The following is a 16,166-nucleotide window of genomic DNA, read 5'->3' as shown; positions in this document are numbered from 1 at the left end:
TATTCACATCATAGAAGTCCCCATAGAAGAAAAAAATGAGCTAGGGTTAGATAATATATTTGAAGAAATAGTGACAGAAAACTTCCCTAATTGGGTGAAGGAAGAAGGCATTCAAGTTCAAGAGGAACAGAGAACCCAAATAAGAAGAACCCAAAAGGCAACTCCAAAACACATAGTTATTAAAATGCCAAAAACTAACAACAAAGAGAAAATTCTAAAAGCAGCAACAGACAAGAAACAGGTTACCTACAAAGGGACCCCTATAAGGCTCTCAGTTGACTTCTCAACAGAAACACTACAGGCCAGAAGGAAATGGCATGAGGTAATCAAGGTCATAAAAATCAAGGATCTGAATCTAAGAATACTCTACCCAGCAAGGCTATCATTTAAAATAGAAGGTCAAATAAAGAGCTTCCCATACAAAAAAAGGCTAAGGGAATACATTAGCACTAAACCAGCACTGCAAAAAAATGTTAAAAGGACTGCTGTAATTAGTGGAAGAAATAGGAAGAAAAATATAACCACACTAAAGAAAAATGGCAATAAATACATATCAATAATCACCTTAAATTTAAATGGACTGAATGCTCCTATAAAAAGACACAGAATAGCTGATTGGAAAAGAAAGCATGACTCATCTCTATGTTGTTTACAAGAGACCAACCTCACAACAAAAGACTCACATAGGTTGAAACTGATGGGATAGGAAAAAATCTTCCAAGCAAACAGAAAGGGAAAAAAAACTGGGGTAGCAATACTCATAACTGATAAAATAGATTTCAAAATAAAGACCATAACTAGCGACAAAAAAGGTCACTACATATTCTTGAAAGGATCTATACAACAGGAAGATATAATCTTGATAAACATATATGGACCCCATATAAAAGCACCACACTATATTAAAAATCTTCTGGAGAACTTCAAACACCAATACAATCACAGCAGGGGAATTCAACACCCCGCTGACATCACTGGATAGATCCTCTAGAAAAAAAATTAGCAAGGAAACAGAGACTCTAAATGAAGCACTAGACCAAATGGATTTAATAGCTATCTACAGAGAATTATACACCAAAACTACAGAATCCACATTCTTTGAAAGTGCACATGAAACATTCTCAAAGATAGACCCCATGATAGGACACCAACTAAATCTCTACAAGTTTAAGAAGATTGAAATCAAATCAAACATCTTCTCAGATCACAATGGCATGTAACTAGAAATCAAGTGCAACAAGAACATGCAAAGACATTTGAACACATGGAGGCTAAATAGCATGTTATTGAACAATGAATGGGTTACTGAGAAGATCAAGAAAGAATTAAAATCTTCCTGGAAACCAATAAACATGAACACATAACAACTAAAAATCTATGGGATGCAGCAAAAGCAGTTCTGATTAGGGAAGTTCATAGCACTACAGGCCTACCTCAAGAAACAAGCAAAATTTCTAATAGGCTATCTAAACACAAAACATAAAGAATTACAAGCAAACAAAAAGAAAACCCCAGAGCAAGTAGAAGGAAGAAAATAAATAGTAAAGATTACAGCAGAAATAAATGACATAGAGACCAAAAAAAAAAAAAAAAAAACACAGCAATTCAAGGGATCAGTGAAACAAAAGAGCTGGACAAACAAGATTGATGGACCCTTAGGTAGACTCACCAAGAAACAAAGAGAGAAAACCCAAATACACAAAATCAGAAATAAAAGACGAGAAATAATAACTGACACCACAGAAATAGAAAGGATGTTAACAGATGTTATGAACAATTAAATAACAACAAATTTGACAATCTAAGCAAAATGGACAAATTTCTAGAAACATATAGTCTCCCAAAACTGCACCGGAAAGACATAGAAAACTTGAACAGAGCATTAACAATTAAGGAAATTGAAGACATAATCAAGACTCTCCCAACAAACAAAAGCCAATGCCGGGATGGCTTCACAGGGGAGTTTTACCGAACATTCAAAAAAGAACTAACACCCATTCTCCTCAAATTATTTCAAAAAATTAAAGAATAAGGAAGACTTCCAAACTTGTTTTATGAGGCCAGCATAACTCTAATTCCAAAACCAGATAAAGACACTACAAAGAAAGAAAACTACAGGCCAATATTCCTGATGAAAATAGATGACAAGGGAAGGAAAAATGGCGGCGGAGTGAACGGAGCTACACAGACTGTCTCCCAGAACCAAACTGGAATTACAACTATAACACAGACAAATCGACGGAAAAAACCAACAGAAAAGCAGCTTGCGAGGACCATACAACGAGGGACACTGACTCCATCCCGGTAGGCTTGCGAAGGCGCGAGACGGGGCTGGAGCCCACGGTCGGCAGCTCGGCAGCAGCCTTTGCTGTAAGCGGCGCCCGCGGGTTACACTCCCAGGCGGCCCCACAGCGCAGCCGGGACAGAGGCTGAAACAGCCACAGCCACTCACCTTGGGCTCCGGCGGAGGGAGGGCAGACTGGACTGGAACTGTGTCGGGACACTCGGGGTTTGGAGGGCGCTCAGAGCTTTGGCTGAGTGCAGCCACTCGGGACGGTAGCCACATTGCTCCTTCCCAGGGCTCTGGGGAGAGGCAGCAGCCCCTCCCTCGGAGATCCAACCCCACCCTGTGGGCCATTGAAGTGTTAATTGAGGCTCACTAACGACCAGCATCTGCCCCACCCTCATGAAAGCCCCTTGGCTGAGCACCAGAGGGAGTTTTTCAATCAACTGACAACCCAAAACTCATCAATTAACCTAGACTGCTAGCCTCCAGGCAAAAAGCTAGAGGATAACAGTACATTTCCTGGGCTGGCAACTTTAACCAGGAAAGTAAGACTTGATAGTGGTGTTCAACGCGGGTCCTCCCTCGCTCATCTAAACACAGGAGAGGGAGCCACAAACAGCAGAACACCAACACCCACAGGGAGAACTTGACAGGCTCCAAAGCCCACAGTGATAGCTAAAATGGTGAAACACAGAAACAGAAGCCAAATGAAACAGCAAGACACCTCCACCGAAGATGAGATCAATGTGGAGCAATTAGGCATGTTAACAGAGCTAGAATTCAGAGCCATGATCTTGAGGAAGCTGAACAGCATGAGTAAGGACATAGAGACACTGAAAATAAGCCAAATGGAAATTAAAAACCAACAAGAAGAGATAAAAAATGACATATCCGAAATGAAAAACACATTGGAAGGTTTAAAAAGCAGAGTAGGGGAAGCTGAGGACCGGATCAGTGAATTAGAAGACAGGGTAGAAAAAATCAACCAATCAGAAAAACAAAAGGAAAAAACTATTAAAAAACAGGAAGACAGCTTAAGAGAACTATGGGACAACTGGAAACGTAATAATATTCGCATCATAGGAGTCCCCGAAGAAGAAGAAAAGGAGCAAGGGATAGAGAATATATTCAAAAAAATAGTGAGAGAAAACTTCCCTAATTTGGTGAAGGAAGAAGGCATTCAAGTTCAAGAAGCACAGAGAGTCCCAAGTAAGAAGAACCCAAACAGGCCCACACCAAGACACATAGTAATTAAAATGCCACAAATTAAAGACAAAGAGAGAATCCTAAAAGCAGCAAGAGATAAGCAACAGGTTACCTACAAAGGGAACCCCATAAGGCTTTCAGCTGACTTCTCACAAGAAACACTACAGGCCAGAAGAGAATGGCATGAAGTAATCAAAGTCATGAAAAACAAGAATCTGAATCCAAGACTACTCTACCCAGCAAGGCTATCATTCAAAATAGAAGATCAACTAAAGAGCTTCCCAGAGAAAAAAAAAGCTAAGGGAATACATTAGCACCAAACCAGCACTGCAAGAAATGCTAAAAGGACTGCTGTAAATAGCAGTAGAAATGGGAAGAAAAATAGAACCACACTAAACAAAAATGGCAATAAATAAGTACATATCAATAATCACCTTAAACGTAAATGGATTGAATGCTCCCATAAAGAGACACAGAGTAGCTGATTGGATAAGAAAGCATGACTCATCTATATGTTGTTTACAAGAGACCCACCTCTCAACAAAAGACTCACATAGGTTGAAAGTGAAGGGATGGAAAAAAATTTTCCAAGCAAATGGAAAGCAAAAAAAAGCTGGGGTAGCAATTCTCATATCTGATAAAATAGATTTCAAAATGAAGACCATAACTAGAGACAAAGACGGCCACTACATAATATTGAAAGGATCTATCCAACAGGAAGATATAACCTTGATAAACATATATGCACCCAATATAGGAGCACCAAAATATATTAAAAATCTTCTGGAGGACTTCCAAGGAGAAATCGACAACAATACAATCATAGCAGGGGACTTCAACACCCCGTTGACAGCACTGGATAGATCCTCTAGGCAAAAAATTAGCAAGGAAACAGAGACTCTAAATGAAGCACTAGACCAAATGGATTTAATAGATATCTACAGAGAATTACACCCCAAAACTACAGAATACACATTCTTCTCAAGTGCACATGGGACATTCTCAAAGATAGACCACATGATAGGACACAAACTAAATCTCTACAAGTTCAAGAAGATTGAAATCATATCAAGCATCTTCTCAGATCACAATGGCATGAAACTAGAAATCAATTGCACAAAGAACATGCAAAGACATTTCAACACATGGAGGCTAAATAGCATGTTATTAAACAATGAATGGGTCACCGAGGAGATCAAGGAAGAAATTAAAAACTTCCTGGAAACCAATGAAAATGAACACACAACAACACAAAATCTATGGGATGCAGCGAAAGCAGTTCTGAGAGGGAAGTTCATAGCACTACAGGCCTACCTCAAAAAACAAGAAAAATTTCTAATTGACTGTCTAACCTCACAACTTAAAGAATTAGAAAGCAAACAAAAAGAAAACCCCAGAGCAAGTAGAAGGAAGGAAATAGTAAAGATCAGAGCAGAAATAAATGACATAGAGACCAAAAAAACAATTCAAAGGATCAATGAAACAAAGAGCTGGTTTTTCGAAAAGATAAACAAGATAGATGGACCCTTAGCTAGACTCACCAAGAAACAAAGAGAGAGAACCCAAATACACAAAATCAGAAATGAAAGAGGAGAAGTAACAACCAACACCACGGAAATACAAAAGATCGTTAACAACTACTATGAACAACTATATGGCAACAAATTCGACAATCTCAGCGAAATGGACAAATTTCTAGAAACACACAGTCTCCCAAAACTATTCCAGGAAGAGATAGAAAGTTGAACAGACCAATAACAACTAAGGAAATTGAAGAGGTAATCAAGACTCTCCCAGCAAACAAAAGCCCAGGCCCAGATGGTTTCACGGGTGAGTTTTACCGAACATTCAAAAAAGAACTAACACCCATTCTCCTCAAACTATTTCAAAAAATTCAAGAAGAAGGAAGACTTCCAAACACGTTCTATGAGGCCAGCATAATTCTAATTCCAAAACCAGAAAAAGACACTACGAAGAAAGAAAACTACAGGCCAATATCCCTGATGAACATAGACGCCAAAATCCTGAACAAAATACTAGCAAATCGGATCCAGAAATACATCAAAAAAATTATTCACCATGACCAAGTGGGATTCATTCCAGGGATGCAAGGCTGGTACAATATTCGCAAATCAATAAACGTGATACACCACATAAACAAAATGAAGAATAAAAACCACATGATCATATCAATAGATGCTGAAAAAGCATTCGACAACATCCAGCATCCATTTCTGATAAAAACGCTCAGCAATGTAGGAATAGAGGGATCATATCTCAACATAATAAAGGCCATATATGAAAGACCTACAGCCAACATCATACTCAATGGACAGAAACTAAAAACATTTCCATTAAGAACAGGAACAAGACAGGGATGTCCACTTTCGCCACTCTTATTTAACATTGTACTGGAAGTCTTAGCCACAGCAATCAGACATGAAGAAAAAATAAAAGGGATCCAAATTGGAAAGGAGGAAGTGAAACTGTCATTATTTGCAGATGACATGATATTGTACATAGAAAACCCTAAAGACTCCATCAAAAATCTATTAGACTTAATAATTGAATTTGGCAAAGTAGCAGGATACAAAATTAACGTCAAGAAATCGACGGCATTCTTGTACATCAATGATGAACTCACAGAAAGAGAAACTGAAAAAACAATCCCATTTACCATCACTCCAAAAAAATTACGATACCTAGGAATAAACTTAACCAAAGAAGTAAAAGACCTATTTGCAGAAAACTACAGGTCATTGAAAAAAGAAATAGAGGAAGATATAAAAAAGTGGAAGCACATACCCTGTTCATGGATTGGAAGAATTAACATAATTAAAATGTCCATACTACCCAAAGCAATCTATAGATTCAATGCAATCCCCATCAAAATACCAACGACATATTTCATAGAACTAGAACAAATACTTCAAAAGTTCATATGGAACCAAAAAAGACCCCGAATAGCCACAGCAATCTTGAAAAAGAAGAACAAAGTTGGAGGGATCACAATACCAGATATCAGGTTATACTACAAAGCGACTGTAACCAAAACAGCCTGGTACTGGCACAAGAACAGGCATATAGACCAGTGGAACAGAACTGAAAACCCAGAAATGGACCCAAGGCAATACGCTCAATTAATATTTGACAAAGGTGGCAAGAGCATACAGTGGAGTAAAGACAGCCTCTTTAATAAATGGTGTTGGGAAAACTGGACAGCTACATGCAAAAAAATGAAACTAGACCATCAACTTACACCATACACAAAAATAAACTCGAAATGGATAAAAGACTTAAATGTGACCCGTGAATCCATAAAAATTCTAGAAGAAAATGTAGGCAACAAAATTTCGGACATCATACGGAGCAGAATTTTCACTGATACATCACCTAAGGCAACAGAAATAAAGGAGAAAATGAACACATGGGACTACATCAAACTAAAAAGCTTCTGCACAGCAAAAGAAACAATCATCAAAATGGAAAGGCAACCCACTGTATGGGAGAACATCATTGCCAATGATGTATCAGATAAGGGGTTAATTTCCAGTATATACAGAGTGCTCATACAACTCCACAAAAGGAAGACAAAGAACCCAATTAAAAAATGGGCAGAGGAGCTGAATAGACACCTCTCCAAACAGGACATACAAATGGCCAAGAGACATATGAAGAAATGCTCAACATCACTAATCATCAGAGAGATGCAAATTAAAACAACTATGAGGTATCACCTCACACCTGTCAGAATGGCCGCCATCAACAAATCATCAAACAACAAGTGTTGGCGAGGATGTGGAGAAAAGGGGACTCTAATACACTGCTGATGGGAATGCAGACTGGTGCAGCCGCTATGGAAAACAATATGGTGCTACCTCAAAAAATTAAAAATTGAACTTCCATTCGACCCAGTGATCCCACTGCTGGGAATATACCCTAAGAAGCCTGAAACACCAATCAGGAAGAATATATGTACCCCCATGTTCATAGCAGCACTATTTACAATAGCTAAGATCTGGAAACAGCCCAAGTGTCCACCAGTAGACGAATGGATCAAAAAGCTGTGGTACATATACACAATGGAATACTATGCAGCGGTAAGAAAGAAAGATCTCTTATCCTTTGAGACGACATGGAGGGACCTGGAAAGTATTATCCTAAGTGAAAGAAGCCAAGCAGAAAAAGACAAATACCACATGATCTCACTTATATACGGAATATAATGAACATAACAGTCTGAGGAATACAGTAGACCCAGACACATGGAAGTAGGGCACAGACTGACATCCCTCAGAAGAGGGGATGGGGGGTGGGGGGTGGGAAGAGATAAACCACAGAACTTATATGCATGTATGCATGACCAATGGACATGGACAACTAAGCCGGGGACAGGGTGCAGGGGGGGTGGGGTGGGGGGTGCCAATGGGGTAAAAAGGTAAAATATCTGTAACAAAAAAATAAATAAATAAATAAAATTAAAAAAAAAAAAAAAAAAAAAGAAAATAGATGACAAAATTGTGACCAAAATACTAGCAAATCATGTCCAACAATATATGAAAAATTTTTTTACCATGACCAAGTGAGATTCACCTCAGCGATGCAAGGCTGGTACAATATTTACAAATCAATAAATGTGATATAACACATAAATAAAATGAAGAATAAAAAACACATGATCATATCAATAGATGCTACAAAAAGCATTTGACAAAATCCAGCACCCATTTCTATTAAAATGCTCAGCAACATTAGAATAGAGGGATCATATCTCGACATAATAAAGGCCATACATGAAAGACCTACAGCCAACATCATACTCAATGGGCAGAAAATAAAAGTATTTCCCTTAAGAACAGGATCAAGACAGGGATGCCCACTTTCACCACTCTTATTTAACATAGTCCTGGAAATCTTAGCCACAGCAATCAGACAGGAAGAAAAAATAAAAGGGATCCAAATTGGAAAGGAGGAAGTGAAACTGTCATTATTTGCAGATGACATGATATTATACATAGAAAGCCCTAAAGACTTCATCAAAAATTTACTAGACTTAAGAAATTAATTTGGCAAAGTACCAGGATACAAAAATAACGTCAAGAAATCGATGGCATTCTTATACACCAATGATGAACTCACAGAAAGAGAAACTAAGAAAACAACCCCACTTACCATTGCGGCAAAAAAATTAAGATACCTAGGAATAAACTTAACCAAAGAAATAAAGGACCTATTCGCAGAAAATTACAGGTCATTGAAAAAAGAAATAGAGGAAGATATAAAAAAGTAGAAGCACATACCCGGTTCATGGATTGGGAGAATTAACATCATTAAAATGTCCATATTACACAAAGCAATCTATAGATTCACTATAATTCCCATCACAATACCAATGGCATACTTCACAGAATTAGAACAAGTACTTCAAAAGTTCATATGGAATCAAAAAAGACCTCGAATAGCCACAGCAATCTTGAAAAGGATTGGAGGGATCACATTATAAGATTTTAGGTTATACTACAAAGCCACCATAATCAAAACAGCCTGGTACTGGCACAGAACAGGCATATAGACCAGTGGAACAGAACAGAGAACCCAGAATGGACCCAAGGCAATATGCTCAATTAATATTTTACAAAGGTGGCAAGAGCATACAGTGGAGTAAGGACAGCCTCTTAAATAAATGGTGCTGGGAAAATTGGACAGCTACATGCAGAAAAATGAAATTAGACCGTCAACTTACACCCTACACAAGAATAACCTTAAAATGTATAAAAGACTTAAATGTGACTCATGAATCCATAAAAATCCCAGAAGAAACTGGAGGCAACAAAATTTCAGACATCATAAGCAGCAGAATTTTCACTCATACATCACCTAAGGCAATAGACACAGAGGAGAAAATGAACACATGGGATTACATAAAACTCAAAAGCTTCTGCACAGCAAAAGATACAATCATCAAAATGGAAAGGCTACCTGCTGTATGGAGAGCATAACTGCCAATGATATATCAGATAAGTGGTTAATTTCAATATATAGAGAGTGCTCATACAACTCCACAAAAGGAAGACAAAGAACCCAACTAAAAAATGGGCAGAGGAACTAAAAAGACACATCTCCAAACAGGACATACAAATGACTAAGAGACAAATGAAGAAATGCTCATCATTACTAATCATCAGAGAGATGCAAATTAAAACAACAATGAGGTATCACCTCACACCTGTCAGAAGGGCCGCCATCAACAAATCATCAAATAACCAGTGTTGCCGAGGGTGTGGAGAAAAGGGGACTCTAGTACACGGCTGGTGGGAATGCAGACTGGTGCAGCCACTATGGAAAACAATATAGTGTCACCTCAAAAAATTAAACATGGAATTGCCATTTGACCCAGTGATCCCACTTCTAGGAATATATCCTAAGAAGCCTGAAACCCCAATCAGAAAGAATATATATTGCCTTATGTTTATAGAAGCACTATTTACAATAGCTAAGATCTAGAAACAGCCCAAGTGTCCATCAGTAGATGAATGGATAAAATGCAGTAGTACATATACACAATGGAGTACTATGCAGCTGTAAGACAGAAAGTTCTCTTATTCTTTGAGACTACATGGATGGAACTGGAAAGTATTATCCTAAGTGAAACAAGTCAAACAGAGAAAGACAAGTATCATATGATCTCACTTTTTTGTGGAATATAATGAACATAACAGTCTGAGGAATGAGGTAGTCCCAGAGACGTCGAAGTGGGGTACAGATTGACAATTTCCAGAAGAAGGGGTGGTTGGGGCGAGATAAACCACAAAACTTATATCCATGTATGCATGAACAGTGGATTTGGACAACAAACTGGGCACAGGGCGGAAAGGGAGGGGGATGGGGGAATCAATGGGGGAATAAAAAGAAACATCTTTAACAAAAATTAATTAATACAAAATAAATAAATAAATAACCACACACACACAAAAAGAAATTGATGGTGCCCTGGCAGGTTTGGCTCAGAGTTTAAAGTGGCAGCCTACAGTCCAGAGAGACCCAGGTTCGGTTCCTGCTAATGGTATGTACCTCAGTTGGAGTTAGTCCCTGGCCCTGGTTGGGTCATGCGGGTGGTGACCACTCGATATGTCCTTTTCACATTGATGTTTCTCTCTCTTTCTTCCTCTCTCTCCATCCCACTCTATCTGAACAAAAAACAAAAACTATGTCCTCAGGTGAGGATAAAAAGAAATTGATGGCATTCTTATACACCAATGATGAATTCACTGAAAGAGACACTGAAAATACAAACCTATTTACCATTGCAGCAAAAAAATTAGGATACCTAGGAATAAACTTAACCAAAGATGTAAAAGACCTATTTGCAGAAAACTACAGAACACTGAAAGAAGAAATAGAAGAGATATAAAAAAGTGGAAGCACATACCTTGTCCATGGATTGGAAAAATTAACATCATTAAAATTTCCAAATTACCTAAAGCAATCTACAGATTCTATGTAATCACCATCAAAACACCAACAACATATTTCACAAAATGAGAACAAATATTTCAGAAGTTTATATGGTACCAAAAAAGACCCCGAATAGCCACAGCAGTCTTAAAAAAGGACAAAGTAGGTGGGATCACAATACAGATATCAGGTTATACTACAAAGCCACTGTAATCAAAACAGCCTGGTACTGGCACAAGAACACTCATATAGACCAGTGGAACATAACAGAGAACCCAGAAATGGACCCAAGACAACATGCTCAATTAATGTTTGACAAAAGAGGCAAGAGCACATAATGGAGTAAAACAGCCTCTTTAATAAATGGTGTTGGGAAAATTGGACAGCTACATACAAAAAAAATGAAACTAGACCATCAACTTGCACCATACACAACAATAAACTTAAAATGAATAAAAAACTTAAATGTGACCCATGAATTCATACAAATCCTAGTAGAAAATGTAGACAACAGAATTTCAAACATAATACGCAGCAGAATTTTCACTGATACATCATCTAAAGATCTAAGGTAACTGAAACAAAGGAAAAAATGAACACATGGGACTACATCAAACTCAAAAGCTTTGGCACAGCAAAAGAATCAACCATAAAAATGGAAAGGCAACCCACTGTATGGGAGAGCATCATTGGCAATGATACATCAGATAAGGGGTTAATTTCCAAAATATATAGAGTGCTCATACAGTGCAACGAAAGGAAGACAAAGATCCAAATTAAAAAATGGGCAGAAGAACTGAATAGATACCTCTCCAAACATAATACACAAAAGGCCAAGAGAAGTATGCTCATCACTAATCATCAAAGAGATGCAAATTGAAACAACAATGAGGTATCACCTCACACCTGTCAGAATTTCGGCCATCAACGAATCATCAATGTTGGTGAGGGTGTGGAGAAAAGGGGACTCTAGTACACTGCTGGTGGGAATGCAGACTGGTGCAGCCACTATGGAAAATAATATGGTGTTACCTCAAAAAATTAAAAATTGAACTGCCATTTGACCCAGTGATCCCACTTCTAGGAATATACCCTAAGTAGCTTAAAACAACAGTGAGAAAGAATATATGTACCCCCATGTTTGTAGCAGCACTATTTACAATAACTAAGATCTGGAAACAGCCCAAGTGTCCATCAGTAGACGAATGAATAAAAAAGTAGTGGTACATATACACAATGGAGTACTATGCAGCTGTAAGAAAGACAGATCTCTTATCTTTTGAGACTGCATGGAGGGACCTGGAAGCAAGCCAAATAGAGAAAGACAAGTATCATATGATCTCACTTATTTGTGGAATATAATGAACATAACAGTCTGAGGAATGGGGTAGTCCCAGAGACGTCGAAGTGGGGTACAGACTGACAATCCCCAGAAGAGGGCGTGGTGGGGGAAAGATAAACCACAGAACTTATATGCATGTATGCATGAACAATGGACATGGACAACAAAGCTGGGGCAGGGCAGGAAGGGATGGGGAGGGGGCAATCAATGGGGGGGAAAGGAGGACCATGTGTAACAAAATTAATTAATAAAAAAAAATAAGAAGACATACAGATGGCCAATAGACATGAAAAGATGCTCAATGTCATTAATTATCAGAGAAATGCAAATTAAAACGATACTTAGATATCACCTTATACCTGTCAGAATGGCTATCATCAATAAATCAACAAACAACAAGTGTTAGTAAGGATGTGAGTAAAAGTAAACCTAGTTCACTGCTGGTGGGAATGCAGATTTATTTGTACAGCCACTTTGGAAAACAGCATGATGATTCCTCAAAATATTAAAAATGCAAATGTCTATGTTCCAGCAATTCTACTTCTGATCATATACCCAAAGAAACCTAAATACTAATTGGATAGACTATAGGTACCCCTATATTTACTGAAGCATTATTTACAAAAACCCAGATATGAAAGGAACCCATGTGCCCACAAATAGATGAGTGAATAAAAAAGCAGTTTTAGGTGTATACAATAGAATTTTACTCAGCCATAAAATATAATAAAATCTTACCATTTGTGACAGTATGGATGGACCTAAAGGGTATTATGCTAAGTGCAATAAGTCAGACAAAGATATATATCATATGATTTCACTCATATGTCAAATCTAAAGAACAACATAAACATACAAATAAATAGAAACAAACATAGACACAGAGAACAGACTGATGATTACCAGAGGGGAGGAGGTTGTAGGGATGGTGTGAAAAATGTGAAGGGAAAAAGTATAAAGTGTTATTTACAAAATAATGATAAGGATGTAAAGTGCAGCATAGGGAATATAATCAATAATATTTTAATAAGTATAAAGTGTCCCAAAAATGTATGCAAATAAAAGTGTAATTATAAAGCCACTGTTTACTAAAATATACTTCATTTTCAAAATGTAATATGATCTACAGACACCCTGTATAGATTTTTTTGAAACACCTGGTATGTATGGTGCCAGGTAGGTACTGGAAATATAAGGGTAAACACTTTGTGAAGTGTATGATTGTCTCTGACCACTGTATACCCGAAACTAATACAAAATAATATTGACTATAAACTATAATAAAAATAACATAAAAATATATACACTACCATTTCTTTTAAAAAAACACAAAAGTAAAGATTTTACTCCAACAAATTTTACTGATTGAACTATTAAATAATAGATTAGAGGGAGGAAGGAAGGTGAACAAAAAAAGCTGTAAAATTATAAGTGTAAATAAATATTATCAGTTAAAGTTAATAATAATTAATTCTCATTATTTAAAAAGTAAAACTAAAATTTTAGATATTAACAATAAAAATTATAGAATTCAAAGGACAACATGTTAATTTCTTTGAGAGAGGAATAAACAAACTTGTATTTTATTATAAAATTTAAATTTTAAGTAACAAATTTAAAATGTCAATACTAAAAGATAAGAAAATATAAAACCTCTAAATTAATAAGAAAAAAAAGAATAAAGAAAATTTAATCTATCCATAAGAAGGTACTGAAGAAAAAGGGAAGTAATAAAGAGAAAGCATAATAAATAGGTAATATATATTAGTATAGCAGAAATAATTTTAAGTATTGACAAACATTACACATAAAAATAAAGAATAAAAGTTGACTATTTTAAACTTGATAGAATTCAAACAATAGCTACAATAAAATCCAGCTACATTTTACATAATAATTAATACACACAAAGCCTGTAGAAAAATAGGGTAGTTAAAAGAGATGGGTAAATTATAGAACACTGTCACCTAAAAAAATTACAAATTGTAAAAAATCATATAAAATATTAGTAAATCAATAACAATAGTATGAAGAAGAATAATGCATCAGGACCTAATTGAATTTACCCCAAAAATACAAGTCAGATTCAACATTAAGGAATAAAAATAAGCCCTGGCCAATTTAGCTCAGCAGTTAGAGAGTCGGCCTGCGGACCAGAGAGTCCAGGGTTCGGTTCCTGCTAAGGGCACGTACCTCGTTGCAGTTTGTCCCCGGCCCTGGTTGAGGTTGTGTGGGTGGCAACCACTCGATGTGTCTCTCTCACATCAATATTTCTCTCTCTCTTCTATCCTTTCTCTCTCCCACTCGATCTGAAGAAGATACATGCAAAAATGTCCTCGGGTTAGGATAAAAAAAAAAAAGAAAGAAAGGAAAAAAAAGTAAAAGTTTATGTAAAATTAAAACACAAGTGACCAAGAAATGTTTACAACACATGTCAATTACATATTGATTTTATAGTATAAATGAACCACATACAACTCCATAAGAAAATATGTAAAAAACAAATTGGAAAATATTTGAAAAACATTTAAGAAGATAAAAGAAAACTGGCCAATAAACTTATAAAAATATATTCAATTTCACTAACAAATTAAAGCAATTTATCATAAATCACATTGTTTAAAAAAATTTAGGAGTGATACTATTTAATTTTGGAAGATACAAAGATAAAATCTCATGGTTTGTTGTGCAGGTGAGAGAGTTAGAGATACAGAATGTGGAGGTCAATTTTGCTGAATCATTAAAATTTAAATATGCATACTTTTATTTTTTTAATTTATCTATATTGTTGATATTATTACAGATGTCTCCCCTTTTCCTTCATTGCCCCCTCCACCCTATTCCTGCCCCCTCCATTCTTTTAGACATATTAAAAATGTAATGATGTTGTTTCATTTTATTATAAACAGCCTTTGTAAGATTTTGTATCATGCTAATCTGATACTCAGTTTGATATGATCAAGTCTGATAGGTCAAGTTTGATATGTCAAGAGGCACAATTAGTTACATTATTTACACTGTCCTTAGGATAAATACAAACCAATCTCACAGGAGATCTTCAGCTTGTCCTTACATACAGCTAGGAATAAATTTTGCTCAGAGTCTTTAGAAGGACAAAGAGTAATGATACAGGGTATATTTCATAGCAATTTTACAATAAAGAATGACATATTATAGTGCAACTGTTCTCATAACTTCTTTTAACAGAGGCAAATGTCACAGTTCTTTAAAAATATCAAATGGAGAAGCAATGCAATATAACTCAAAAACTTGGCTCTCCAGCAAACTGCCACTAATCAAGGAAAGATTTTTTCAGAGGTTGCAAAGAAGCATTTCTTGATTTAAAATTTAGCCTGAAATAAATTTGGTTTGGTCACAATAGTGTGAGAGTGAGTAGGAAAGGAAAAAGGTGATAAAAATTGCACAGTTGCACATAAGAATCTAGATATTTTAGTATTCCTTGGAGAACTATAAGACTTAACAACACTGGACTCACACGGCCACAATTATTTAACCCTGAATAGCAGCTGCCCCTTTTGGACAAGGTAGGGGGGACTGATTTTCCATGGTCGTTACTAGTCTGCTTAACTACTTTATGTTACCTTCTTGGACCCCTTAGTTATTTTAGTCTGTGATCAATTTATAGATTATTGTGCAGTGATTTTCACTACTGACACTGTAATGAAAACACCCATGGAGGTCTTTACTAATACAGATACTTAGGTCACACTCTAGACTTGTTCAAATACAAATACCTGAGTACCAGCCACTGGGATTCTGCAATGAGTACAGCTCAGGCATCTGCATATTTGTAATCCCCAGATCATCAATATTCAGCCAAGATCAAGAACTATGAATTAAAAAAATAAATTTCAG

This window comes from Molossus molossus, unplaced genomic scaffold (assembly GCF_014108415.1).
Source record: "Molossus molossus isolate mMolMol1 unplaced genomic scaffold, mMolMol1.p scaffold_m16_p_7, whole genome shotgun sequence".
Classification (NCBI taxonomy): Eukaryota; Metazoa; Chordata; class Mammalia; order Chiroptera; family Molossidae; genus Molossus; species Molossus molossus.
This window is presented reverse-complemented; position numbering follows the sequence as displayed.